This window comes from Orycteropus afer, unplaced genomic scaffold (genome assembly GCF_000298275.1).
Source record: "Orycteropus afer afer isolate SDZICR_OR568_19922 unplaced genomic scaffold, OryAfe1.0 scaffold00038, whole genome shotgun sequence".
NCBI lineage: Eukaryota > Metazoa > Chordata > Mammalia > Tubulidentata > Orycteropodidae > Orycteropus > Orycteropus afer.
This window is the reverse complement of record NW_006921625.1, coordinates 3,408,555-3,413,368: the sequence shown is the minus strand read 5'-3', so window position 1 is coordinate 3,413,368 and position 4,814 is coordinate 3,408,555.

The following is a 4,814-nucleotide window of genomic DNA, read 5'->3' as shown; positions in this document are numbered from 1 at the left end:
CCCAAAGCAATGTATACATTAATGTAATCCCAATCCAGATCCCATCAACATATCTTTAAGGATATGGAAAAACCAATCAATAACTTTATATGGAAAGGAAAGAGACCTTGGATAAGCAAAGCACAATTGAAGAAGAACAAAGTAGGAGGTCTCACACTGCTAGATCTCAAAACATACTACACAGCCACACTAGTCAAAACTGCCTGGCACTGGTATAATGACAGACACATAGACCAATGGAATAGAATTGAGTACCCAGAAATAGACCCATCAACCTATGGTCAGCTGATCTATGACAAAGGGCCGAAATCCATTAAATGGGGAAGAGAATGTTTGTTTAATAAATGGTGCTAGCAAAACTGGATATCCATTTGCAGAAAAATAAAGCAAGATCTGTACCTCACACCATACCCAAGAACTAACTCCAGATGGACCAACGAATTAAATGTGAAACCTAAAATTATAAAGTTCCTCAAGGAAAAACAAGGGGCAAGATGAGGGGCCCTAATATATGGCATAAATGGACTATCAAGCATAACCCAAAATACGCAATCAGCAGAGGAGAAACTAGATGAATGGAACCTTCTAAAAATTTAATTTTTATGTGCTTCCAAAGACTTATCCAAGAGTCAAAAGAGAATCTATGGATTGGGAAAACATATTTACGAATGACATATCTGGTAAGGGACTTGTGTCTAGAATTTATAGAAAACTCCATCACCTCAACAACAAAAAGACAAATATTCCAATTAAAAAATGGGCAGAAGACATGAATAGACACTTCACCAAAGAGGATATTCAGGAAGCCAACAAATTTATGAAGAAATGTTCACGATCCTTAGCCATTAGAGAGATGAAAATCAAAACATCAATGAGATACTGCCTTGCCCCGACACTAGTAGCAAAGTTCAACAAAACAGAAAATAACAAATGCTGGCGAGGATGTGGAGAGATTGGGACTCTGATATACTGCTGGTGGGACTGTAAAATGATACAACCATTGTGGAAAGCAGTATGTTGATTCCTTAAAAAGTTGGAATTAGAAATACCATTTGACCCAGCCATTCCATTACTAGATATAGATCCTAAAGAAGTGAGAGCCAGGACAAGAACAGATATATCCACACCCATTTTCATCGTAGCACTATTGACAATAGCCAAAAGATGAAAACAACCTAGGTGCCCATCAACTGAAGAATGGATAACCAAGCTATGGTACATCCACACAATTGAATACTATGCAACCCTAAAGAATAACATAGAATCTGCAAAACACCACATATTGTGAATGAACTTGGAGGACATTATGCTGAGTGAAATAAGTTGATCACAGAAGGACAATGTTATATTAGTCCACTATTGTCAAAAGTCAATTAAATGTTTATATGTGGAAGGAAATTTTCTTTGTTGGTTACCAGTGGTGGGAGGGGACAGGAGGGAACACTGTTTGATAGAGAAAGCAGAGACAAGTATTGATTTGGGTGAAGAGAAGGGCAATGTACCAAATGTGAGTGATGAACACAGTGATATTGAGGAAGAAGAAGACATAGGGAGGTACATGCGGTACAGACAACAAAGATGAACCCTTTTGCACATACAGTACAAGTTGTCAGTGAAGTCAAACATGGATATATGGGTGGATAGATAGGTGGACAGGCTGAACTATTAGGTATGTCTTGCAGGGGAGTGTGCCCATGACCATGTATTGGGTTGGCAGACAGTGTTTCTACAAGTGTATTTGTGTGGTCTGTAAGAATTCCCAGGGGCATAATAGAGCTGACAAGGGACAAGGTGGTAGTCACTTCTTGGCCATAGCCAGCTTCCCAGAGGGAGAGAGTAGTTGGACCTGTCGGCTCAGGACCATAGTCTCAGGAGACATGAAGCTCAATTAGCATAACATACTACACAAAACATTGTTCTGCATCCTACTTTGGCGAGCAGCAACTGGGATCTGAAAAGCTTGCAAGCGGCCATCCAGATGCAGCAATGAGTCTCTCCTCATGCAGAGCAAAGAAAAATGAAGAAAACCAAAGATTCATGGAAACAATTTGTCCAAGTGACTGGTACACCATGCGATCCTCAGCCTATACAACTATGAGATCAGAAGAACTAGATGGTGCCCGGCTATCACTGTCAACCACTCGGAGGGGGATCTATGTAGGAGATCCTGAATAGAGTGGGAGAACAGTATAGAACAAAGCTCAAAATTATTTGGGGGAAGAAAAGGAGAGGAGGACCAGCTTTGCTGGTCTGATAGAACCTGGTGGAACCCCTGAAACTATGACCCTTAGCTGCCTTTCAGGTCTGGAATTGAACCCCCACCTGTGGCTTCCATCCAAACAAAAGACAGGCATATGAGTTGAACATTTACACTAGGTAGATACACTCCTTGGAGAGAACAGTCATGGGAGAATAGAAGGGCTGTGTATGCACAGGGAGACAGTTCAGGGGACAGGAGTGCATGGAGGGAAGGACACAGGGAAGAGGTAACTATGGGGAGGAGTCAGAAGGGGAGCTGTTGCATTATGGGAAATTGTGGTCAATGCCATCTGACAATGTGTATGTGAACTGCTATCTGGAAAGATTTGCTCTGTAAACTTTCACTGAAATCACAATTTAAAAAATAATAATATAAATAAAAATAATTTTAAAAAATAAAAGAAGCTCCTTTGTGAAGGGAGATGTTTACCCTCCCAACACTTCAGTTGTTGGTGTGGTCTGTAGTTACAGATTTCATAGAGGGGAACCTCCAGAAGTGTCCAGTGTTTTTCACCTGAGTTCAGGCTTGGACACTGACATGGTGACCTTGGCCTAGGTAGCTTCTTCTCAGAGGTGAAAAGTCCTCTTGGTACTGGTGGAAGAACAGAACATACGTCAGCCATACACAGCGCTGTGTGTGCTACTCAGCAGTTGATGAACGACATTGACTCTGCAGACTTGCCCTGCTTGTGTCCCCAATAATGTGCTTTGTGATTCAGCTGGTAGTGCAGTTGCCAGGCTCTCTGGTGCACCTGTGGTTGGCAGTTGTTGAAAGCAGGCCCTCTTGTTAACATTCCATCCTACGTATCCTTTTCATCTCTTTCACCTTGTTTTGCCTTCTTGGGTTAGACCCTCTAATAGAGTTATGAATAGAATTTGTGGTAATGGGTGTGCGTATCTTGTTCATCAGCTTTAAGGACCTGCTCCCAGATTTCCCCCAATGGAGTCCTCCCAACTGAAATCCTTTTGGGGATTATAGTGGTCTTGTCTTTCGTGAGACCCTCTTCACATTATACCCCTAAAGAAATACTTAGGAAACATAGGTGAGCGAGAGGTAACCTTCTGAGTAAGTCAGAGAGTGTGTGCTTGGCCGAGTGGTCTTCAGTTAGTCCTGGGCACTGTTACTATGTAGACTTTGAACGCATTAAGTCAACACTGGAATCATGCTTTCTGGTTGTAGAATTGAGGCTAACGTGACAAGCGCAGCCATCGTGTGCGTGCAAGTCAGAGGCCGTGCAAACCTATAGGATTGTCAATGGGCCACCTTCGTGTGTCACACGTCATGTCTGCAGTGATCTGTCGAGGCAAAGGTATCTTTGTCAGTAATTAGCCACCCTGACAGGTACCTTAACATCTTCTGAAAAGCTCCATTGGGTCTAGTGCTTGGAACAGTGGTTCTGTCATTCCCAGTAAGGCCTGGTGCCCCGCGAGTCCAAGGTGCTGCTGGGAGATGGAGCAGGCGCATGCCGTACAAGCCAGTGTGACTCCGGGACTGTCCTCTACAGTGAAGGCTCTCTTGGTCCCTGGCTCTTCTTTGTTGGAATTCTCACACCTCAGTAACTGAGCGGCTTGGGATCAGACTTCCTGACATGGCTCCTCGGGACACCTGTTGCTTTACTTCTCCTGCTGGTCCCTTTGGAAGCCGAGTACCAACTGACATGTGTTAGTAAGTGCTCTGTGCACACCAGTTTCTCTTCTGCCTTCTAGCCAAATGAATAGGTTGGAAAATGCATGAGATGCTGGGTTTTACTAGGACTGGGAGTAGGGTGAGGGAAGAGACACATACAGCTCCAAAATTTAAGGAAGCACTCACTCTCAGCGCTGTTCAAATGCCATCCTCACACTTGCACAGCCCTGAAAACGAGTGCCTCCTTAAGTGTTTTTCCCTAAGTGCATCTCTCGCCTCTCCTCCGTCTGGGCCCTGAAGAAGAACTGCATCTGCCTATCCCCAGGTGAGGAAAGAACCACACTGTCCCCCGCCGACTAGGGTTTTGGTGAAGGGAAGTGCATGCACTATGTTCTCTCCTTTACGAGTTTACTTGTTGTACTCTCTGCATCTGGTCTGAACATACCAGCGTTTGATGGGTTTACATTGTGCCTGTGATACTGCCCGCCCCCCCCCCCCGAGAAAGATCTGCTTCCCTGTGAGGGTGCCTGAGAACTAAGACTAGGTGTCAGAACTGCAGAGTCAATCACACACACACATACACACACACACACACACACATCTCCAGGAGAATGCTGGAAGAAATAACAGATGAAGTGTCTTGGATTAAGAAAAGATAGGAGACCTCAGGGTGGGAGGGCCAGAAGAATGCCAAAGAACCAAAACAAGGACAAGCTGACATCTAGACGTTATAGAGCCCTGATAGTGCAGTGGTTAAATGCTAACCAAAAGGTCAGCGGCTCAAGCCTACCAGGCAGGAAAGAAGATCTGCCAATATGCTCTTCTAAAGATTAAATCAGACGAAACCTATTGCCATCAAGTCTCTTCTGACCCACAGCGCTCCTAGAGGACAGAGTGGAACTGTTCCATAGGGTCTCCAAGGCTGTCA